General features: G+C 34.5%; 1 long non-coding RNA gene across 1 annotated transcript; it reads left to right on the forward strand.

The window, feature by feature from the left end:
* The first annotated feature begins 4,417 nt into the window (after positions 1 to 4,417).
* LOC149557839 (uncharacterized) lies at positions 4,418 to 6,857 on the forward strand. The gene is made up of 3 exons (XR_016352417.1): positions 4,418 to 5,049; positions 6,316 to 6,424; positions 6,565 to 6,857. It is a non-coding gene; the product is annotated as an uncharacterized LOC149557839 (long non-coding RNA).
* The last annotated feature ends 19,904 nt before the right edge of the window (positions 6,858 to 26,761 follow it).

The raw sequence follows: 26,761 nt of genomic DNA on the forward strand, positions 1-26,761 counted from the left end.
AGACCAAAAAAATTATTCTAAATAAAAACTTCGAAGTAGAAAGTTTAAAGACATCCCCTGGCCAAAAATAACACTCACGACATACAATCATTGTAGAATGAAGCCCCTACAAATGAGAACCAAAAGGCTAATTTTCATGTCGTGTAGTCCCATATTGATGTGCACAGGGCACCCACAACATTTGCTGTACCATAATAATTTCTTGTTATCTCAGCCTGTTTGTTGAAAATCTATAGTTGAGCCTATCCCAACCTAGCTATATGTGAATTTTGATAAATACCAGTAACACTGGTTGCAAGTCCAATTTTATTTAGGCTAGTCAGGAAACAATTTTTCACAGCTACAAACTCTATATCGCAATCCATTAATTTGATCAATCTATCCCCTAGATGTTCAAATTCACGAGTCACAAAACTAGAACATTCTTGGGATTAAGAAAGCAAATTATTATTTATCACACCATCCTTAACCTCATCATGCAATACCTGGCCATTCTCCAACTGAGTTGCTTCTGTGCCTATTCAAACCTTAGCTGATGGTTAATTAAACAACTGCTTTGTTTGGAAAGTCTTCATTGGTAACTCAATGAAAGGTTCTTGCTTTGGATCTCTATGCAATTCATTTTCACTAGTGGGGATCTCAGTTGAATATTTCTTGATCAACTCATCTAATTTAGCAACATTCATTGAAGCCACATCAACTACAGTCTTCGAATTTAGTATTCTTGCTCCTTTTCAAAAGGTATTTGTTGTGGTTAGCTACTTTGCTTGAGGCTAGTTCCTTCATTGGGTGCTTTGTTGTCTTTTTTCGTTCTTTGTCAAAAATTCCCTTAGGAGTAGCACATTTCAATCTTATTATTAGACCCATCATTATGTAAAAGCATAAATCTTGGACATAATTATTACACCGGTTGGCTTCATGCTTTTATCTGATGAAGGGTCTAGTAATGTGACCCCGACATTCAAATTATGAAGTCTTGTTTCATGATTGAATGGACTAATGATCAATATTTTTATAACATCAACGAGATCAAATCTAGCTTATAGGACCATGATAGCCAACAAACAGATAAGCCTAAAAAGCCCTAAATAGAAAGTCCTAATTTCAAAATTGTCTCCATCTTATTGTGATTTATGAATTATGTTTTAAAACAATAGGAAACTAGAACCCTTTACAAGACATGAAGGCCAAGAGTTCCTCAGACTATTATAATAAAAAGCAAAGTGAATAATCCTACAGGTCAAAGTAAACTAGCAATATTATTCAGCACATAAAGGATATGCTTCTACAAATAGGAATACTAAAATCGACACTTATCATTCATAGGAGATAAGAAAAGGAAAAAATGCTAGTAATTAAAGCAAACTGGAACATTGTGTGAAATATTCAGCACATATCCTAAGCTCAAAATTGAGTAAAAAATCTAGGGAAAAGATTAGCATGCACATCTCAATCCTATTAAGGATGTGTTTAATCCTTATAAGCCTTTCTCATCAAGTTGATTGAGTACCCTCCACCTGCATCCATTGTGTGTTTCTCATCTTACAACAATTCATTGAGTGTAGTATGCTTGCAAAGTTCAAATCATTAAAACGACTGGCTTATATAACTGGTGTGCGGCAGGGAAGATTCTTTTCAAAATTGTCTATGCACCACTTTAGGCACTTTTAAATTTTGAAACTGGTGTTTCATGGATTTCAATGACATTGCAACTATTATACATGTTATTCTTCTGGGAATCTTGTTATCAAGCAACATGTAAATGTTATTGTCATAAAATTTGTTTAATGCAAGGTGAACATTTTAAGCATTTTTCCTCATGCTTACTTGAGCCCATGTAGCTTGTTAAATATGCATTGCATTATGTCCTGCAAAAGTCACGAGACAAAAAAAATATACAACCACCACCTTGTTCTTATAATAGAAGAAAAAGATATAATCGTATTCACGAAAACCTTGCTATCAAAAGTGTTTACTTATTGAAACCTCAAAATCCTTGTTACAAACAAGGCAATTATATAAAGTATAATGAGATGGACGTATTGTAAATAAAAAAGATAAATCGGGTAATGAAAAATTAGATGAAACAAATTGATCAGAAAGCCAAAAGAGATATTATTTGATGCTTTTATTTGTGCAAGAAAGAATTAATGGAGGCAATATTTCAGCTAAAAATTAGGGCAATGGAAAAATCCAATTCAAAACTCACTTATGTCAAATTGATTGGGTTTTGTAGAGCACCATACAAGATGCCCAAGTGTTCTAGCAACAAGTTGATCCTATTGGACATCATATGTAAGTGATTGAGGTTCATAAGATGATAGTTAGAGATCTCAAGTCACAATTCTCTTTTCTCGTCGAGATAGGTATTTATTCCTGTGTTAATAAGCAGACTACAAAGACAACTAAAATTGATATGACACTGTTGATCATGAATTTGATTGGGGCTATTACAAACAAGTTTAACCCCATCAAGAAAATCAGTTGTCCTAGGGCATACAACAAACATAATGTAGCTTTAGAGATTACTCAACAAAATTGCATATGTATTACTACAATTAATAAGGGGCTGTGATTTTGGTAATATTTCCAAATAAATTAAGGAAATTTACTAGTGATCTCATATGATGACACTAAAATAAACATTTATAGTTACACCACTCATTACAGAAAATCATGACAAAACACCCAAACAAAAATTAGATAATCTCACTATAGCCTACCCCAAAAATCAACTTTGCAAGTTTTTCAAAAAATTGTATCCATTGCACGAAATGTACACCGGGTTTTTCATGGTTCAGACCAAAAAAATTATACCCATTGTACATTACCTGATCCAAACTAATTCTGAATCTAACCAATCCTATTTATAGTGTACATGATAGCATGTCATTCATCCAAACCTGTAAAGCATAGAACCCTATGCCGAAAACAATCACCATAAACCCTACCACAAAACCAACCTCCCAAAACCCCTAACTTAAACCAAAACATCTCCAAGAGCCCTAAAACAACAACACTAAAACCCTAACTTGGACCAAAAGCACTAGAATTTATAAATAATTATTGGAAAAACAACAAAATAAAAAGCCCACTCTTTAACTTATCCAATACAAAACCTTACACACAAAGTCAACTCAACACAAATTGTAATACAAAATAGCATAGTCTATCAAAAGCACAAAATTTAAAAGCTAAAAAGCTAGAAACCTACCTATGAATGAACTTCATCTGCCTCATCCTCCTTAGGCACAACCTCATCTCCAACTCGAAATCCTTTAGCAGCTTGGCGCTCTGCACTTCAAAAAGATTACACTCCTCCTCATCAAATACCTGATAACTACAATAGGACAGACGCAGTAGTGAACACAGTAGTCGCTGATGCTACCAAGCCTGCCCTTTGAGTTCCTCCTGGAAGCCTCAAATCCTTGACTCTCCATTATAACTACACTGAGGCCAAGCCTCTTGACCTCCAAAGAAACGACACTTGGAAACATAAAACCTTTGAATTGCAGCTACACTTATCAAACCTTTGTGGGAAAAATTATGTTTTGAAGTACAACTTTTTCATTCTTGACAAACATGAAGAAGGCATATACTACAACAATCTCCTTGTCACTTGATTAGTAGATGACACTACAGTAATTTAGTTGTAATTATGGCTTGCCCATATGTTTGATCTCCTATAGTTTCATAGTTTGCTGAGTTCCAAAAACAATTGCTCTGTTGTCATATTGTCTTCCTCTTGAAGCTACACAATGTATATCTTTAGTAAGTTCCTTTGTTTTGATGAGAACTTATGGTTAAAAGTCAGCATTGTAGCTTTTAAGCCCTAAATTTCTATTTTAATTTTGATGTTGAGTGGTGTAGATACTGCATTATGCCATACAACCTGTTGGTCTTCGGTCAGTTTTGGAGTACTGCAATGTACCCATTGGTTGCCAGCATCAAAATATCAAGGATTAGCCTAATATTGGATCCTCGTAGGCTAATGAGGATGGTTAGAGGGTCTTCTGAGGATTGATTCATTTCCAACATTCAGCGATATATGGATTTGGCCTTCATTTGATGTCATTTGGACACCATTTGCCATACTTACTATGTATAGTAAGTCAGGGGTAATAGAGATGGACCCTTTCTATTTTTAGAAAGTGTATTTGGTCACATGGGGAATTATGAGGAGAGATTCCCATTTCAGACAGCATGGCAATCAGACAAGTATTTCAAGAGATATTAAAGTTCAAGTAACTTAAGTGATTTATTTAAATATTTTAATGTTATAAAGTTATAAAGTCACTTAAGTGACTAAAAGACGAAAGTCTTTTATCCCACATTGCTAAGTTGTTGATATCTCTCCTCATTCCAAAGTTATAAAATAAAGCATTTGCATTGGGATTGTTACCATGAGATATTATGTTATTCAAAATTTCAATAAGGTTGTTTTATTGTAACTTGGCTTTTCCTTGAGGACGAAAGCCCTTGAGAAAAGAGTGAAGACTAGACACAAACCCAACGACTCACACTTCATTCTGGATTAAGTAATTGGATAGATACATTCTACATTCGAAGTAAGATGTGGAGTTACTAAACAGGAAGAGAAAGTTGGTTATTAAGGAGAGCAGCTGTGATGGTAAAGTACAGGTTGCAGCAGCAGTAGACGTGAGTTTTGGTGGACAGGAGCATGATCAGTTCATAGATGAAACAAGATAAACTTGGCGTGAGCGTAGTTATCCATTCTCACGGGTTATTCTATCACAGTCGGGTTTTCCCTAGCATTATTCATAGCAGAGGTTGACGTGGAGACTGGGAACAGCAGTGGCATCATACTCACATCCCCTAACAGTTGCACAATACAGAACTCCCTCAGAGCAGAGGTAACAGGCAGTAGGAAGTAACAGGAAAGTCTTATATGAACTAGCGGTAGCAGTAGGAAAGTCCAAAGGGATAGTAGGGGTCCTTCACGGCAACTTCCAAGCCAACACCTCTCCAACTGTCAGCAGCATTCAGTGAGTGAGCAGTCTGAACGTAATCACAGCATACAGCAGGCACGTATGTATTTTCAATCTCCTAAAGTGTAGTCTTTCCTTGGCTAGTAAATATGTAATGTTTGATAGTATTCCTTAGCTTGTTTGTATTGCAATCGTTGTATTCATTTGCAACAGTAAAGTGAGTTTCAATATAACTGAAATCCATTGTTGAGCGGCCATTCTATGCTGTGAAACTCCAGTTAAATCTGTACTACAATATTGCCTTTAACTTACAGCAGTCGGGTGCATATCATCTGTTTGTTAAAATGCTTGATTAATGAAACCATTTTTGTAATGAAGTATAAGGAGAGTGTTGCAGTGGCATAACCTTAGTGGCTTTGCTTAAGCTCTTTGTTTGCAAGACAATTATTTGATAAAATTTCCGCCAGTCGAAGTACTCAATATCTGATTTATTCAGGTGGAGAATATTACAGTGGTGTTCAGTTATTTCCCTTGCCATTGAGATCCGAGTATTTCTTGAAAGTCTGTTAGTAGTCAGCACAGTAAGGTTATAGTGGCAACAGTAATTGATATTTGAGTTGCACATCAACTGTTTGTTGAAATTCCTCTAGGCAGAAAATCTAAAATATTGTGTTAATTCCAGAAAAGATCATTACAAGTACCCTTTGTTGTTTGTTGATTTGGACATGATCAAGCACTTTCTTATGAACTTAAGGAATAACACTAGAGATCATTTTAGATTAATATAGTTGGGACTCTTCAATATCTACTAGTTTTGAAAAATTTAGGTGGATGCTTTTTGTCCACTGATTTAGAGCAATAAAGTGTGATGCATAGATATGACCCCATTCAATATTTTTACATTGGCAATTCTCTTCTCTTTTGTTAACCAATCCCTTCTCTCAATAATTGTGGCATCTGAGGCTTGACGTCTATTCTTAAGTTACTATGGTGCTCCTTAGTGCAACTCTATTTGAGCATAGGTTGTCTATATCTACAGTCTAATATTAGACAGTAATGACTAATTGCATATGTCCATTGCACCTCTGAAATGATTTGACATTCATAATAGTTTGAGGAAATTCATGGTGTGTTCTGTTTATCGATTCAGCTCTATGAGATCTCAGTTTAACTAAGAATAGATGATGTGTTAAATACTAGAATATGGCTATTATGTATCCCATGTATTATTCTGTGCATTTGTAGTTGCAGTCAGCTGACAATATTGTTTTATTTCAAAAAATTATACTGTAACCATTCTGGTTGCTACTTCAATTGCTTCATGGCTAGTGCTCATTTGAGGAATGTTTATGGCATTACTGAATAGATCTTTAATCTATTTGATAAAAATCGCAACGGAGTCATTGAATTTGGAGAATTTGTTCATGGTCTCAGCATTTTCCATCCAGATGCATCCCAAGAGGTCAAGATTAACTGTAAGTACAGAAAGATGTCTCCTTTTCTATGTCATTCATCCCTTACTCCATACTTTCATATGTTGCACCATTTCAAAAATGAAAAAGCAACTTATGTTTATAAATTGACAAGACAATTTTTTCTGGGATTTCACATGCAGTTACTTTTAAACTTTACGATGTGAGGCAAACGGGTTATATTGAGCGTGAAGAAGTATGTATATGATCTTTTTGATGACAATTTTTAAGTTCATGGATGAACTTTGGAGATTCGAACTCTCCAAATATAAATTATCAAACTAACTAGAGATTTGTGACAACTTCAAAAAGAGACCCCCAACTTTCTTTTATAAAAGCTTGCAAATCTTTGCAAATTGCATTAATTTTCTTGGTGAATATTTTATTTTATTTTCTAAAACAAACTATTTTTTATGAATATTTGCATATTTCAATATATATTTGTACAAAATTCTTGCAAATCTTGGAAAATAGTAGGTAAGTGCATTTATTATCATGGTGAATTCTTCCTTTAGAAAAACTAAATTTCTTGGAGAAACAAATTATTCACTTGGGATAACCATAAAATCAAGTGTTAAAAATATTGTGGGTCCATCATATTGCATAAGATTGGTTGACATGGTTTTTCCATAAATTATTTTGCTTTTCTACAATGTCAAATCAGGGACCTAGGGGCAGCAAACCTTGTGGGGATTGACTACTCTCTCATGGGGTCCAATGGAAAAAGCCTTGCCAAGCCCATATAGAAAAGTCAAAGTCCCTCAATAATGAACACAAACCAACTATTCGGAAAGCATTGTAGTGCATGCTAATTGAAAATGTTAGTTCAAAGCCATCTAGAGATGTTTATATGATGACATTTAAAGAAATAAATGAATCTATACATTTGATGATGCAAATAGAAATGACCTCTCGATATATTAAACTGATATAAATCATAAAAGGCACTTGCACATACAATGCAATTCAGAAATTCTTCAAACATCAAAACTTCGAAAAGAATGAAGTTTTTTCCTCAAACCAAACCACCTGAATGATGATAGCAAAGCATAACTGAAATTACATCAATGTGACAGGCACAAGGGAAAATGAAAATCATTAAAAATCTGATGTAAAACTGATCAACAACAACAACCTTAAATAAACATCAATTAAAATACAAACTATGAGACTGTCTACAACTTTGACTGTATGGCTTCACTCAATCACCTACAATTCTGAATACATTAACGAAAACACCTGCAAGACGAAAGTTGTAATAGAAAACCCACCTTTAAATCTGATTTATGCAATCACAATCTAAATGTCCAATTTAATCATTGAATTCAAAAGGATTCATTGTTTTTACCAAGGCCCAAGTGTCATGAGACCGTAATGATACCACCAATGATATACGATCAGGATGCAAGAAGCCATATTCTTTTCTAATTGCCAATAATTAATTGAGAAAACAACAACATTAAGGCAAGTAATTAAAATATTTTAAGATATCGATGGTCTTGAGGAATATTAACATGATTGCTTGCATTCAGAACGGTTAGCAATTATTTAGGAGAAGAGACATGTCTCTTCAAAAGAGACATTGACTCCAATAGGGATTAGTGACCTTAAGTCCTCCACACAAATATAAATAGCTGACCATTCAAGAATAGGGAGGATGAAAGGGGGAAATAAGGAAGATATACAGATAGTAGAAAAAAATAGGCATTTAAATTTTTAACAAAAAGATAGTTTATACAACCATATAAAGGAGCACAGTCAAAACTCTTCAGCAGCAATATTTAATTGAACTCTAAACAAAGACAATCAAGACATACCTGGTACAGACATATACATCCCCCTCTTGTTTCAAGCTGTCATTTACAACATATACTAGTCTTATATCAACTCTTGTGGTATTATCACTGCCTAGATATTATTTGATAATCAATTAGTTTGTAACTATTATGTATAATTGGGTAGAGATGCATATGCCTATAATGTGTTTGTAAACCCCCATAATTATAGAACAAAGATGGTCTAAGGAAGAAAGATTATAAGGATTGAAGAAAGGTCGGGCGTCATGCTTTTTGACGAGACCTTACCTTCACCACACTTTCCATTGTCAGGGTAGATATTTGTGTCTCCATCTCCAGCTCTTGCTCGATGTCCATTGGCATCAGCATGTCGGCTGCTATCTCCTCCATTACCCACTTGCTTAATGCACAGCTCTCCTTCAAATCTTTCTAACTTTGGTATTGTCAATACTTGCTCTGTAACCACTACTTTATAAGTTGGTTTAACAGAAGTATGCTCTTTAGCCAAAGTTTTCATTCGAACTCCCATTTCTTTCTTTGATTCCTCCCACCATTCCATCATTGCCTGATGATTCACCCATACAAAGCACAAACTATTCGAGATTCAGCAAGGACAAACCCTAGATGGCACATACCCTTTCAGTCTGTGCCATGGAAGCAAAAATAAGCATAAATAAGAACATAAAGAACTTGCTTTACCCTTCAATGCCATTTTTCTTCAATATCCTATACGATCCATATAGGGAGGGTGCAAATTTTGTTCACAGATACCATTTTAGTCTGTGCCATGGAAGCAGAAATAAGCATACAAGTCTTTCTACCATAACAATGAATCAGGGCGCGAAATAGAAAACTTTTCATTTTAACATAATGAAGCCCATGTTGGTCAAAATTTCAACCAACACGGGCATGGATTTTTTAAAAATGACATTTTTCCTTGCCTATTCCAACCAATTTGACCCCATTTGGATAGATGGTTGAAAATTTTGGTCTAAAAATGGGGTCAAATGTACTAGTGCCTTCCTTGTGTTTCTTTCAAAATTTAATTGTATCTTTCTTGCTGGATGCACGTGTCTTCAATGGACAAATACATAGAAACATTGTGTCAACTATAAATTTGTATTGCAAATTGGATCTCAAGGCTATAGCTCTTTAGGCTAGGAATGTTGAGTACAATCCCAAGGTAAGTGGCTTGGATATTATTTCTATTTTCTGTAAAAGTGTTATCATTTTACTATTCATGGTCACTCAAAATTAAATCTCTCTTCATAGAGCAACACACAAGCAAGAGATGCATAACTATAGTAGTATATTGTATGGAGGATTTGAAAGTTTAAAAATTACTAGAAAATGCTTGTGGAAGGAAATTGTAATAAAAACATTTCTATCAACTATGTGTTCTCCAATAAGGATAAGATTGAAAACTAAGAAAAGATGACAACTAAAAGAATAAAGAATATTCCTGAAGTCTATCGTAACAGGTTAGTTGACCATTATAAATTTATAACTAAAATTGCAATATTATTTTACTAATGGGGATGAGAATGAAAAGTCCCCTTCCCATTGTGCCTAGCTTGTAAAATGATTAGGACATCCCCAACCTGATGCCCTCAGATGGAAATATCTATAAAATCAAAGTTACACATTTCATATATGTAAAAGCTGACAGCTACCACCATATTCTGAAAAAAGTTTAGTATTGAAACATAATTATTGTGGGCTTACAAAATATGCAAGGCCCCTCTTAGACACCAATCCTTAATAAAGAAAGCTATGTGTGGCCCCATTGTTTATAAGAATAGTGATGCCCTGTCCCAGCAAGACTCCGCGAATTTTGAGAGAGTATGGAACTTGTCCCTTGGGTGGTCTTCAAAGTATAGCCAAGATGCTATAGTTAGTTCCTCCTCTCACTATTTTAGGTTCCTATTCTTCTTTATGAGCTTTAGCTCTTCTGTCTCAGCCTCATTATCATAGGCAGCCTCAATATAATATGGATTTAATAACTAGGTTCCCATAATTGCTAGAAATCAAAGCACAATAGACTTACTTCTCAATTCAATACTGAAATTCACATACCCTTTAATTATAGCATTATATTCTACACTTCTTTTTAAAATTAACATTGTATTGATTCAAATGGGGTGCTCCAGAAATGAATTTGTTCCTTGGCTCTAAAGATTCCAGATCTAGGGACTTTTTGACTACATCTAAAATTACACAGTTAAATCCTGATATTCATATGAACCGTAGATAAGTTGAAGAGTTGAGTCTTAAATTTATCAAGTTAGTTTTAATCAATAGGTTTTTAATTGTGGCTATTTTTAAATTCAGATAGCTATATTTATCTTTAGAAGGAAGTAGAATGATTTTGATGTTACTGAACAACATTAATGGCAACTATAAGGAAAAATTTATGTTCGGTCGAGATTGTGTTACTTAATTTAGAACTCTTACTATTACATTTTATCAGCAGATCCATACTATAGATTGGCTTTCCAAGGAAAAGCTTGAATGTGAAATATACTCAATGGTGTGTATTCGTGATAGTGATAGTAGATGCATTGATGATTATCCTTAGCTATAATTTGAATCCTACAATTTGAAATCGATCAAGCATCTATAGACCATTTTTCATGTTGATAGCAATTTACCTTTCTTGTGTGAAGTAATTATTCAAGAAACATCCTTCAAAATCTAATTTATGAATGTCTAATCTGCTTCACTTAAGCTTTTCCTAACACTTACATGTAAATCATTGATGCAAAAAACTAATGTCGTTACCTCTCTCTTGATCAGTAGGTTTTCCTATCATCCTAGTTTTTAAATTTAGCTTGCTTTTTGGATCTTTATGTTCGATGAGTATTGGGTCAGTGGTTGTCTAACTACTTCCATGATCCATCCTAAGTATTTGCTCACACACAAAAAATCAGTGCTTAATCTGTCTATAATGTATTTGACCTTATTAGTGTCTTAACATCATTTGGTAGAATTAGAACGTATGGATCAACTTCAAGTTACGAGCTCTGAGTTAGGAATGGGTAACTATTTATAATGGGTTAGGAGCTTTGAGTTTTAGCAATCTAGATAAGTAAGTTGAAAATAAAGAAAACAGTTTGGAATGGATGTCTCCACAACTGAAATCTATCTGTTTATACTCTACGAGACAATTTAAGCACCCTTACTTTCATACCCCACCCCTTTTTCAAAAAGCCCAAAAGTAACAGTATTTTTTTTTTTTGCGACTTGGCACTGTAGTAAAAGTTACCCAACCATAGCCTATAGTTCTAATCTTCATTTAGTGTCTTGAAGATGTGTTTTGGAGTTGTAAGCCGATAGTTCCAATTTAAGCCAAGTGGATTTGCATATTTTATTTTTAGTTTGATATTTCACAAGACTATCTCCATTCTATAATGTGCACACTAGGTGCGATCATTCATTTCATCCTTGATCAAATATCTCCTTGAAGCAATCCAATCAAACATGGTGTTGCATGTTATATTTCATAATTGAATTATGATGGATGTATGATATTTAGGACTTTGTTAAATGAATTGGTATCCTTTCTTTTCCTTTCATAGAGACCCATTGACACCAATGTCATGAATGCCTTTAGTCAAACAATTCATGTTCTTTGTACATGTTTTGACCATCTGGATTAAAACATTTCATAGCAAGTTGATTGTGTAGAGAAGTTGTAGATGTATCTCATGCATTGAGCCAATAGAGTCAAAGCCATTTTTGACATAAAATATTACATATCATGCTTTCCCATATGCATGTCCATCAATCAGCATTCCAAGCTCTGTTTTGGGCATTCTATCAAAAAATTTGATATCTTACTAATCCCATTGCACTATGCATTTCGAGTGCCAAGCTTTGTCTTTACTAAGGCCATTGAATGGTTAACAATATCTTTGATGTTTCTTGCATTTTCTTTGTACATTCGTGCACTATCTCCATGATTCCATGTTTGGTCCTTAGCCTCTTTGCAATAACCACACGATTGATGATTGCCAAATAGTGCCAACATACTATGTGGAAAGGCCCTTTCTAGATCATATTTCAATGCAACAATTTATGAAATGGTGGTTCTTTGAGGGGACAATGATCATCTTCAACTGTGTGACTTTGGCTCATTACTTCAAATTTCTTAGAGGATATAGAAACTTACTGATTGTAAACAGCAGGTATGTTCTTTAAAAAAAAAGCCATACTCACTGTAAATAGTAGGTATGGACTTAATGCATATTTCATGAGTTGTGGTTCATAAAAACCCATACTAATCAGCTTGAATTGTTTGTTTAATACCAAATGCATTGAGGTGATGCTTACAATTTGAATTCATAACAACCATTTCTCATCAACTTAAATTGTTTGTTTAGTACCCATTGCATTGAGGTGACACTTACAAGGTTGAAGTATTGCAACTTCCTAGAAGGTTTGCCTACCCAATTCCATGATGATCCAACTTTCCTTGACCATAAACTTTTCCCCAAGATTAAGCCTTCTTAGCTTGCCATACCATTTGCAAAACCTTCAACAAGTTATGTGCCTTATTGCAGAATTGCAAGGCTATTTTGTGGGTGATGATGGTGTAGACCATGGGCATATCATGATAATAGTTGAAGGATGGAACACATGGCATAAATCTAAGATATTCATTTGTAGGTACATGAGGACAAAGTGTAGAGGGTACAATCTAGTTGTAGGGTCTACTAATGGAGTACTTAAAGACTGGAGGAAAAGGAAGAAGACTACCAATCCAAAGGGACTTGGATTGCTTTGATCCTTGGGAGACTGATGTAGGAGCATCAAGGTCAAGGTTGAAGGCATGAGAAACATTAAGGTCTCAAGATAACCAACATGACCATGTTAGAACATTTGATATAATAAGACCCAGTGAAGGTCCTTTTTAATATGTTTGTAATCATTAAAGTTCAAGTTGTAAGCCATTCTTGGCATCAAGATGAAAGGACAAGGGTCATTTATGCAATATAGTAAAATGTCATGGGCAAAGGGAGTCCTAGAATGTACTAGGTTAGATTGATTTGTAATTAAGTGAAATCTGAATTCTTCTTTTGACCCTTAGGCAATTTAGTAGGTTACCATACTACAAGGATCTCCCAATTGCGCATTTGTTTGATGCTATGCATATTGGAAAGAATGTAACAGAGACACTATGAAAAATGTTGGATGGAAGGCGTGATAGAGAACAAATTGCTAAAATTTGTACTAACATTCATGAATCCAATCATGCACTAAAAGTTTTCATTGAATCAAATAGGAATGGAGACCGCATAAATACAAGTGCCCTTCCTTGGTTATTAACAGAGTGTTGATGTGTGTTTTATGACTCACCAAATAGTAGAACAAAATACCGAAATATCTTATCCTCTCTTGAATAAAGTCTTGTGTATGCTAAGATTGCTAGAAGATCATACAATGACTTCAAGGTTCCTTTAATGCCAGGTCTTGACTGTGGATAAGATCGGTGGTTGATGTGATTTGCTGATGATCACAAGGGGCCTTATGTGTTTATTCATATTCATTTCAAGCCATACTGGATGAGGGAGCTATCTTAAGGTTTTGCAATGAAGCGCTTTTTTTTTTGGGATTTTTTATAGAATATGCAGAAATTAAATAGGATGGGGTTCAAGAATTCTATTCTAATCCTAAGGGTCGTGATAACAACAAATAGTATTCTAGTGAAAAAATTCCTCAATTTACTAAATTCCACTTTGCCAAGTTATACTACAACTAAGCATGAACTAGTGCAATCTTCAAGGGTTATGCCAAAGATTTTCATATCACCGCATACACCATCATAAAGAACAATGTATACAAATGATAGAAGTTGAGCATATGCATGAAAGGGGTTCAGGCTAACTTTACACAACAAATTAGAATCACTAAAACGTCAAAAGTATGAACCAAAGGAATTCATCAATACACCATCATATTCTCCATTGTAATCACCACACATTGACTATGCTAAACTTAATCTACTTGAAGAAATTTAGGAGAACAAGCAAGCACTAAGAACATCAAGTATTCACCAAACTCCGATGAAAACTTTATTATCTCAGTAGCTCATAGCAACAATCTCATAAAATCTTCTCTTTACAAATGAGAAATGAGGCCTTTATATAGGTCCTCGATTACAATGGATGACCCGGATGATCACAATAACCAATGGCCAAGATCATGCCACATCACTCCTAATTAGGGTTAGGGCAATGGAAAGGAATCTACATTAATGCCACAAGGAATCCACTACTATAGTGGGTAATAAATGCCCACCATGCATGCTAATTTAAGGAGTGGGCCATAATAAATGATTCCTATGAACACCCACTCTGCATTTAATGCATCTATCCTTGATTTCTTTGCCTGAAAGATTGAAATTGATCTAATACTATTTCCAACTCCTCTATACTGATGCTTGGTGCAGATTCTTGCTTAAATTCTAGAACTGCAATTGCTCTTTCTGCTTTTCCCATGCTTTCATCCCAATCTGGTAGTAAGTCCTTAATAGTGTGCATTGTATTTGAGAAGATAGAGAAGTTCTCAAAATCATCTCTTCCATATACGTTTAGCTGAAAGAATTCCTCTAACTTGACTTTTAGATTATTAGTTGTCATTTCCTCTTCCCCTAATCTTTGTGATAACAAGGATGCAACTGCATTTGATATTCCTTGCTTGATGTTATCAACAATCTCTTTCCATCGACTAGATTCCCTAGTAAAGCTATCAAATATTTCCTTAGCCATGATCATTGCACTATACCATCAAATAAAATCATAGAAATCCCCCTCGCTGATAATTCGACCATCAATCAATTCTTGCTTTGGGGTATCCATCAGACTCTGAATGTCGGCAATCACCTCTTCTTGGTAAATATGCTCATCCACCCATGATTCCTCCATGCACTGAATCCTAGAGACTGCAGCCAATGCCCTATTGTGCACTTGCACTAATTCTTCTGCATGTTTGAAGGCTACCTCCTGAATTCCTTCGATCCAAATCTTTGCACCCTGAGCAATCCGCTTGATTCTATCAATATCACCTACCACTTCACTGGAAACACATGTTGGAGGGACAAATGATGGACCTTCCTCTCTTACTGGATGAGGCAAGTTATTGATGTACTGACATAAGGCTCGAATTTCTCTTTTCTGCTTTTCATACCCTTCTTCTACTTTCTTCAGCCTATCCTTCAAAGCCTATGTGGAGTCATCAAATTCTTCCAATATTTGCTCTTGGGAGGCCCGACCAAGATTTACTTCTGTAACATGATATTCATCTGGAGCAATCTGATTTTTCCCTTTGTCAACTGTGAGAGTCGCAATCTGCAAGATTCTCGATCCTGATTCTCCTCTGATGAATTTAGTATATCTTTTTGCTTTCTCTTGTTCTTCTAATTAGTTTGATCGGTCCAAAATTTTCTGTAATTCAATTGCTGGATCAACCTCCTTTTGTTGATGCAATTGAATTCGTTGCCTCAACCATTCTGGAATGGGTATACTTTGGTCCCCCGAAATTACCAATTGTTCTTTCCTTTGGACCGCTCAAATGTCAATATCTTCTTCACCTCCTAGACTATCCATTGTAACCTCAGGAACTAGAGCTTCGACACTTGGAAGATGTATTGCTACCCCTGGAGTTTCTTCCTCTAGTGGACCATCTCCATCATTAATCATTTCTCGCTCTAAGATCGTAGCAAGACTTTCTTCTGGTCCCTCTTTCTTGTGTGGATTTTTTATAAGCATTTATACTCAACCTATCATGAATTGGCCTATCCAAATTCTCTTCTTGGTCAAATCTCCTTATACTTGTCCCTACATCTAGCCTTTCAAAATTTTCTATCTCTTGGACACTTGGAGTTCGACTTGGAGAAGAGGGAGCATCTCCGTGTTTTTACTTCTTATTTTGAGATTCCTAGATGACTTCCTCAATCCTAGGATACTTTTCTCGAGGTACCTCCTTCCCTTTCTTAGTTCCTACATCTTCGGATGGAGTTCCCCTTTCTTCAACAGTCCCTTTATATATTTGTCTTGATCTTTCATCCCTGAGTAGTCTATGGCCAAGCAACCTATATGTGAATCCATTAGCTAGTGCAACTAATTTTTCAAGCTTACGCTCGATCCACTAATTTGTAAAATCTAAGACAAGTTTTGCAAGGGTTTCAAAATCTATAATTTCTTTCTTCTTCCAATAAAATGGTTGAGATGTCATTTCTGGATTGAATCCTTTTCGCATCACATTTGGGTCCTCCTCCATTTGATCAGGAACCTTGAATATGTTGCATGTTCTAATAATGTTCAATGGTAGTCTTGAATGGAATCTTTTTCTAATCTCATTCTTGTCTACTACATTTGCCCAAAAGTCTTCAAGGTGAACCTTGTGTTGGTACTTTGACCCTCCTGCTGATGAGATCTTGTTGAAAGGATCAAAATCATTCCTCTTTGGATAAAGTGGAAGGTGAAAGAAGTAGAGCTCATCTAATGATTTCTCTGCAGCTTTTAGACATGGGCATACCTCAATTTTCCCTTCTCCTATGGAAATTGGAAACTGCAATCCCAACTTCTTCTTCCCTTTCTGAATCTTGTCATAGGTAGTAAGTTGTCGAGTAAGCTCTAACAAGACTATCTTATGCATTGGATACCTAGGAAGTTTGTATGGCTCCGTGGAGAATCTTTGAACTCAGATGTATGAAAAGGTAGGAAACTGAATGAACCAAGCGCCATATTCTTCGACCAACTTCATTGCACCCATTGACATTCTTATATGTGTCCTCTTTTGTAGTGTTCTTACTATGCGCATGGCAAATATATCATTAACCCTCATGTAATTATCCTTTGAATACAAATGCAACTGCAGGTAACATTCATGGACTTTGAGGTTTTGGCTTTCGCTTCCAATTAGTCCTTTGCATCGTAGTCCATTATAATTTGTCCTTCGTGCTAGCATGTAGATGACATAGGAGCTCATGTAAAATTTCCTTGTATACTCTAGATTCATTAACTGCTCATTTAGGTTATCACTTATGAGCCCAGCCTAATCTATTCTATCACCTTCCTCCATAACCTGCTCAACAAAATACCACATCCAAGATTCAAACCTATAAGAATAAGGCATGCCAAATATACGACTCAACATCATGACCATATCACTATATTCCCTCTGCAAGTCGAGCCATACTATTTCTTTAGGAATCTTGGAATGATGTGGTCTATTCTTTTTCAACCATCTTTTGTTGATTATTTCTTCACAAAAATTGATTCCAGATGTATAGATTCTTAGTGCTTGCTCTTGTCTTTTTGTGACCATCCTTGGATTTGAAGGAATTCCAAATGCTTCAGAAATGGATGTCAGAGAAAAATCTGCCAGAATATTTCGTTCAGGATGTTGGATGGTTCTACCTCTAGGACTGTAATGCTTGGTACATTCCACGATTAAATTTGGATGCTGAAGAGAAGGAGGGAAACCAGCTGCAGCAAAAATTCCACTTCTCACAATTTTTGTAGCTAGGTGTGTTGGGTGATAGTCATTATATCCGAGCATTCTCTTGTTAAAATCTTTCAAATCAAGGCCGCCAAGACTTGTATCTCCAATTTCTATCCACTTTGACACGATTTTGGATTTAGGATAGAATCCTCTCCTTTCATTCTTTATCAATTGTCCCTGTGTTTCACCTGTTCCCCTGGGCTCTACCATTTTCCTTTCCTGCAAAATAGAAAATGTACATACATAAGACTATGCAAGGAAAGCATTAAAAACAACAAATATGATTTGTCCATAAGACAAAGATTTTAAATTTTCACCAAAATTTCCATACTCCTTTCAAGATTCACTTTTTAACACTTCTGCGAGAAATATGAAATTCCACAACTCACTGCAAAGAAAATTCCTTTCTGATAGGATTCAAAATCTTTTGACGTGAATTCCCAGAAAACTCCTCAACAATTTCAGAAAATTTCTCAAAAAATCTACTTCCTTGAACTCCTCAAATCTTACTCCTATTCTCGATTTGCTCTTCAAATTTTTGTGTGAGCCTGAATGAATGAGAGGGTTTCTTATAGAAATCATCCTTCAAAAAAGATGCCTTTAAAGCTATAGACTAAAATTAGGCAGTTGCTTTACTTAACCATTAAGGTTTCCATTTTTTGTGCCACTTGTCGCTTTTTTGCTACTTGATTCAAAAAGTTGCTATCTTTAATGCTCTTAGCTTCATGATGAAGCTGAGTATTCTTCTATTTTGATTTTTTTTGTTTTATTAATTAAATATCAATTTTAAAAAATCAATACTTAATTAACTTCCATTTTTAAATGAAAAATCAAATTCATTTGCAACTTTTTCTCCATTTTTATTTTTTGGATTATTATTCAAAAAAAAATCAAATTAAATATTAGTAAACTAATATTTAATTTTTTAATGTAAATCCAAAAAAAATCTTTTGAAGGAAAATCATTTTTTTGCTTTTCCTCTCTGAATCCAACTTTCACTTCATAAGAAATTCATTCTTCCTCTAAATTTTTTGATTTTTTTTCTAATTTTTTTTTTTTAAATTTCTGCTTTTCACCATTTTTGAACAAATTCTAGTGCTCCAATCAATTTACGAGAGCGGGTTTTCTATGAAATCAAGGATTTTTCTTTTGCACAATATTTCCCTACTCCTTCAGATTTGCGCTCCATGCTTTTCGGAGCGGGCTTTTTATGAAATGGCAGATTTTCCTTTATTCCTCCACTCCTGCTAACTTGTGCTCTGCGCTTTATGGAAAGCGGGATTCTTATGGAGTGAAGGATTTTGCAACTTTTCCTGACTCCTTTAAAACTACGCTCCATGGCTTAATAGGTCGGGGTTTTTGAGGATTGGAGGATTTTTGGTTTTTTCCATGATTTTTCAAATTTGCGCTCCACACTTTTTGGGATCGAGCTTTTTTAGAATGAAGGATATGTAATTTTAAAATCGTTGAAGGTTTTCATTAGTTGACCATTCCCTTAGTTCCGCTGACCTATGCTCCATGATTTTCGGGAATCCTGAATCCCAAAACAGAGTAATCATGTGTACAAGGATTGAGTTTTCCAGTCAGAATCCAAATCCGATGAAGACCAACACTACAAAAGTCAGTAAGCACCTTCAAAATCTATCTTTCCCTAATTTATACTTGAAACTCATAGCTTCATCCGGTGTAGTGACAAGAGTGGAACCTTCAAACACCGACTCTTGTCATATCACAGAAATATTGGACCTGTTGATTCAGAAACTATGTCATCTTGGAAACCGAATGTGCCTTTTCCACAAATCTATTATAGTTAAGCCTGATGAAAAGGTTAAGTCTGGTATCATGCAGCTTTGAAAGTTAACAAGAAACTACAAAGATTTCCCAAAATGGAAGATTTTTCTTTGCATGAAATTTCCTTCATTCCTACCGAATTGCACTCGATCCACCACTTCATGAAAGCGAAATTTTGATGGAGTGAAGGAATTTATTCCATTCCTCCATTTCCTTGAAACTGCGCTCCATGATTTCTAGAGCGGGTTTTTTATGAAATGGCAGATTTTGTCTTTTTCAAAATTTTCTTCACTCTTGCAAAATTGCGCTCCAAGATTTAATAGGTCATGGTTTTTGAGGATTGGAGGATTTTTCCATATTCCTCCACTCCTGCTGGCTTGCACTCCATGCGTTATGGAAAGCGGGATTCTTATGGAGTGAAGGAATTTATTCATTTCCTAACTTCTTCAGTCTTGCGCTCCACAGAAGAAGGAAATAGCTAGCAAAAAAATTTTAAAAATGGAAGGGGGTCCTAGGCATGGGTGTGGTGTGACAGGCAGTCACAACACGGAGGAACAAAGTGATGCATTAAAAGAAGTCATAAAAAAAAAAAAAAATTCCAACAGGATTTGCTGCAAATATAAGCACTCTTCTATCAAAAAAAGGTGATTTTGGGCCAGCGTTGAAAACACACGATTAGCATAGCTTCCTCAAGGTAAGTCATGTTTTCTATTTATAGTATATTTGTAAGATTAAATGTAGTACCAATTGCATTATTTAATAATATATTAAAATGATCATTTTTAATGATTGCAGTTCGTCCTACCTCTATCCCTTCCACAACAGTTTGAATACGGTATTAAACAAGTTATATATGATCTTGGAAAATACATTAGGTTAGAAGAGTGTTTTTTCTTAGATTTGTAGCTTTTTATCTAAAAACTATTGTATAATTTTATTTGAAATCTCCTTTATGTGGTTTTGCATGTTGAATCTCTTTTAGGTGGTTATCATCTAAAGAAATTGATAAAAAAGATATAAAATATTGAAAGAGAAAAAATCCATAGCTTATGCGTGAAATGCAAAAGTGTTTACCTCCAATGTTTTTCAATGCTCAAGAACACTACCTCATACATCAAGTTGAGGAGATTGCATTGTGTGGACCTGTACAAGCTAGATCAATGTGGATGGTTGAGAGGCACTTGAAATTTATGAAGGGCTTGGTTCAATAAAGAGCACATCCTGAGGGTTCTATGATAGAGGGATATATGATATACCACACCATCATGTATATCAGTGAATATCTTCCAAAGTTTTCAGTAGGTATCCATGTAGATCGCATTTGGGATCCCAACTGTAATTAGAAATTCAAAGGGGAGTACCTAACAGGGAAAGGTAGATTGAGGAGGGTGATAGGTAATTATAAGTTTTTTTTTGTAATTTCACAATTCTTATCCATCATCAATATATATAAGTTGTTTCTAACTGATGTAATTGTCTTCTTTATAGTTGGTCATGAGTGGGATGCACTGCACTTGTATATTGCAAACAATCTTGATTGGATGATAGTATTGATTGAACAGTCTCAAGAAAATAGTCACTCATTAACATGGGATGGTGTTGCATCATTGGTTAAAGAAGCTCATTGTAATGGAGATCCCAATGTTATGCCAATAGTACTTGATCTAATATATGGCTTAAGAGATACAAAGGTATGGATAAGATTACTAATCATGAGACATAAGTTTAATATCAACTCACAGATCAATGAAAAGATTCTTGACATGTTTGAATAATTGTAGGTCAAACATCACAAAGCTATGTACTACCATGGGTATAAATTTTGCACAAAAAAGTTAGATGAAAGAAAGAAAATGTGTGATTCCGAGATAAGTGTTGTCTTCGCAGTCACCAATATTTCATCTAGAACTGACATACATCCTCAACATTCTGAAAATCTATACTATGGCATTTTGGATGATATACTTGAATGCAACTTTACTCATTCAAAATAGTTCTATTTGTCATCAAATGGTTTAGGTTATGACTAAATCAAAATGATCCTGATAGGATTGTTATTGAACACGATAGTGGATTTACTATGATTAATACAAGGTCATTTGAGCTAGTCGGAGATGAGCCCTATGTTCTTCCAAGACAATGCAAGCAAGTGTTTTACTTTGGTGTTCCACACAAACCAGGTTGGTCATTTGTTGTTAGACATGACCCAAGAGGAAGGCCAGTAAAGTATAATGTGATCGAAGAAGAAGATATTGAAGAAGCACAAGAGGAAGTAAATAATTATCAAGAATGACAGTTACCCAATGATGAAGAAGAAGAAGATGGTGATGATTTTGGTCATGCTAACAATAATGGTGATAATGATGATGATGATGATGATGATGATACTGATGGCGATCATGATCATGGTGATGAAGATGGTGATGATCATGGCAATGATGGTCATGATGATGATAGTGATCAAGAGGATGATGATGGTGATGAAGATGGTGGTGGTGACGATGATGATCAAAGTGACAAGTATGATGATGGTGATGATGATGATGATGATGATGACATGGATGAAGATCATGATGATCAATGAAATGTCCAGGTAGGATCAATGTCAACTATGATGGGGTCTTGTATGACCAAATATTTCTTTCCAAACCATATGTGCACATATAAACATTAAGTAGAACATGTCAAATATCTTTTTAGATATAAATATTAGTTATGCTAAATTTTTAACTTAAGACAAATGATTTACATATACAATCTACTTTATTATTAATATATTTTTTGGTAAGTCTTACTTTAATTTTGCTGCTGATTTCTAAGATTTACTAATTTTTTTCATAGGGCAATATGGATGCACCATCTCAAACACCTTCAATAGAGGTAAACATTAATTATTGTAAATTTTAATATTAATATAGAAACAAATTTCATATTATTATGTTCTTTTCTTTATGGCTTTGGAGTTATTTTGATGAAAGTATATGAATATTTGATGTCACAAATGATAGGGAAAAGCTACAATGATCACTGATCAAATGCAATCTGAAATACGGGTGTCATATCTACATGTCATTGGCCTTAGTATTGACCCTATATTCATCACGCAAAAAATTATGAAAAGATACACTGATGAACTTGTTAACATTATCATCAAGGGTGATAGAAGTGATGAGAAAGGGGCACTAAGAATAGAATTGGACAGTAGAATCCAATCTTTGAAGGTAAGCAGTAATTCGACTAAAGCAGTAATAGAAGTTCAATAGATATTAATATTTTATAGTATCTTATGGATCATGATCTCTAATTTTAAGTGTTCATGTATAGACATATGTGCCAGTTGCGACATCACATGGTGAACATGGTCAGGGTTTTTGAGCAGTACCTTTGTGTAAGTAACACTTTGTTTGTTTTGATCAACATTATAACACTTACCTTTTTTTTTGTGGACGTTTCTTGCTAGTATCCCATTTGATCTTTATCTATTGCAAATGTCTTTTCTAACAATATTCTATTCTTTAGCTCATGATGAAGTGTGGACTCCTCCTTCGGTTGGTGGTCCACTATTGTCTGTTGCATTGTCGGCAACAAGGACCATGCAGACATCATCATCAATGCCCACTAGAACTGGTAAAACTTGTTTTGTTATATTTTGTAATGTGCTATATTTTGTAATGTCTTTCTACAAGTTGATGAACAACGAAGTAGCATATCAGTGCTTAAATGATGTCTACAGAAGCTTACATACACACAAACACATGCATACATACATACATACATATATATACCCACACATAGAAAGACATGGACATAGGCAGGGAGGTAGACCAATAGAGAGTAGTACTAAAATTGTCATTTAATTGTTATGATGTTTCAGTTGATAGACCAATAGAGAGTAGTACTACTGAAGCTGATCCATTTTCTGGAGCAATTCGTGTGATTAGTACTGGTTCGTATGAAGGGACATTGTTGCTGAATAAGAAAACTACATTTCCATTAAAAGAATGAAAGCTTCTAGGTGCTTTAGAATTGATATTATTTAAAGTGTAAATTTAGTTTACTTTTACATTACTCATTTTGGACTGATAAATCCTTTATGTTTTTGTAGGTAATAATGCTTTCTTTGAACATCTTTTTCATATGACATTGAGACTATTTGGACCCACCATACGTAAAAGGTACATAGTTTCATATCATTGCTACATAATTTTTCTTTTCTTCTATTTATTGTAATATATTAAAGTTATTGATCTAACAATCTATTTGTTTTTAAAAAGGTGGAATTTACAAGCTGTGGAATTAAAAAATCAGCTGATTGCATCTATTGAGGAGAAATTTGAGAAAAATATTTTTGACACTGGCCTACTTCTGAAAAGAGCAGCAAAGCATATAAAGACTGTGAGGGATCAATATAGAAGGGCTCTTAAGGATAACCCAAAGTATGACCGTCCTCCTATGATTCCACCGATGGAGTGGAATGAAATAATAGAAGATGCAATGGAGAAAAGGCTATGTGAAGATAGAGATAATGAAGCAGCACAGGGCAAAAAGAGGTATGTCATTATAGTATTAAGTACATTGTAATCATGCACTAATTATTGATATTTGTAAATATATATAATCTAAGATGTTTGAAATTGTTCATAGATTGCAGGACACATCCGTGGCTACAAAAGAAAGAGTAGAAAATGTTGGTCAACACAAACTTGGCTCTGGTGGCTATATGAATCTGCAGTCTCGACTTGTAAGTAGAGCAATGAATTTTTTATTTTTTTTAATATAATGTTGCAAAATTTTTTTTTAATGAAACCAGACATGGAAAACTAATGTTCTCAAGAAAAACACACATGGCACATATTTCAATGTGGAGGTCATAGATGAAGATAAAAATATTGCCTTGAAGGAAGGCTATAAAGTTGTGGTTGCACACCTACATAAAGAATCTATAACCCTTGCCCAAGAATCTAGTGCACCAAATGATATCTCATAGGTAAATTGGTCAGATGAAAAGTAAATGAAATTAAATAGTTGAGAAGATTCCTTTTTGGTATTATTTTTAAACGTAAATTGACTACATAACAATGCGCATAACATTTTACTGTAGCCTTCATATCCTACCACAGAATCTACTCGTGATGAAGGCCATGATGTGCATTATAGTGGTGGAGGTATTAATTTTCTATTGGAAATTAATTATGCAATTTTGAATACAATTTAACATCTTCAATTGGAATTTGACATGTATCCTTTTTTTTAATATTTCAGAGCATGTTGAACATCATGCTAAAGGAGTGGACCATGTTTCGAGTGTTCAACATGTTGACACGGTGGCAGATCAAAATGTTAATGTACATGATGTGGCATTGTCAGGTAAGAAAAATGCATTTTATGTTGTACTCATACTTAATTACAAACTTGTAATAGTTAGAAAAAGAAAAAGGGTATTGCAATCTATCCCATTCACTTGTTCTTCCAACAGAGTCCCCTTTAGTGTAGCAACCTCCTACTCCTCCAAAGAGAAGGAGCCATCATAATTTGACATTACACGTGCCAGAAGAGGAGGAAAATGAAACATATATGGATGCTCCTATGAGCGCTTTTCTTAAGAGAGCTCAAAAAAACAAAAAAAAGAAATGATGTTTTAAAAATCTTCTTTGATAAACCTTGTTGGATAATGAAAGAACTTTTTTTTAAGTAATTATGTATGAATGATGCATATTAATATAGATTTTTATTTTATGTTAATGAATATTGTTATATGTTAATGAAGTTTTGATTAGTATTGTGTATTAATGAATTTTATATCATATTAATGAATGTTATGTGATTGTATTGATTGAATGTTATAGTTCATAGATGGATGAATGAATGAATGAAGTATGTAATTAGATGATAATGGGTACTTTAGATTGATGTTAGGGGGAGGGGGGTGAGGCCAGATGAGCTTCCACCTTCACATGGTTGGCCTTGTTAAGTAGAGAATTATATAATATTCTTGAAACCAAGTGAAGCTGAAACTAACATAAAATGGACACTTTGCATGTCATAGGTCCAAAATGATCCACAACTACTATTACCCATAACATACAATGCAAATGTGATATGGGATTTATGTGTGGCTACCTACAATGTTTGATATTTGATCATTTTGTTCCCTTTATATATTTACCCTTTTTTTTTCCCTTAGCAATAGTTGTCAATAATGATATTCTAATTTATGCATTAGGTGACATAAATGGCCATTATGGGTAAATACTACAATATCATTCTAATAGAAATGGTTGATCAAAGATTCATCTCCATCTTTGGGGAAGTATGCTGACAGGATTGCTGACGAGGGCACATGCTTTCTTGTGAGTGAGCTAGGTTCTATAACTATATGTCTCTTGTTTTTCCTCTTGATGTTAGCTCAATTCTTGAGGTGAATCGTGTTTATAGGCTAGGTCTATTTAAAATCTTTGATTAGAATTGTCCTACTCATGTGAGATTATTTCCCTTGGTTATATTTTGGATAACTAGTTGAAAATGTTAAACTATTGTGGATGCAATGTAGAGAGTTTGTTTTAACTCATTTGTTAAATGTGTTGATCATGAACTTCTTGTGTTTGAACTACCCTTGACATCAACAATAGTATTTATTCAGAATATGATAATAGCTTTATCAAAGTTTAAGAATTTATGGTAATATTTAGGTCAATAAGTTATAGCATAATACAAAGTGCATCAAATTGTGAATTTTTTGTGAATATTCAGCAAATCTGCTGAATTAGAGGGCTTCATTAATACCAAAGACCCTGTCCCCAGTATGTCAAGTGTAGGCCCTAATATGACAAGACTAAGGACCCTGAGTGTATATTATATATATGCCATATATTTGGTCAATATATCCAGCTCAAAGCTTCAAGCTAAACTCTTTATTCTACCATCTGCATTCAACCTTAGGATTCATGGCACTAAATTTTGCCAATAAATTAAAACTCTCTTCTATCTCCAAATTTAAACCCTCGTTCCCATCCGTGAAACCCTGCATCTTTTGTTAATAAATTACTGTTGAGATTGTCGATTTAGTAGTCAACGCCTCTTTTGAGATTCATACCATGGATCAGAATAAATCTACCATTTCTATCTGACATTAATAGTTCAAATTTTTGATGCAACAACAAACACTTATAACAAATATATGCAGTTGTGGAAAACACATAACATCTTTGGTTTTTTTTTGTCTCGAGACATATTCCTGTCAAAGAGT

Source organism: Cupressus sempervirens, chromosome 5 (genome assembly GCF_028749045.1).
Source record: "Cupressus sempervirens isolate cs-2001-9-10 chromosome 5, ASM2874904v1, whole genome shotgun sequence".
Classification (NCBI taxonomy): Eukaryota; Viridiplantae; Streptophyta; class Pinopsida; order Cupressales; family Cupressaceae; genus Cupressus; species Cupressus sempervirens.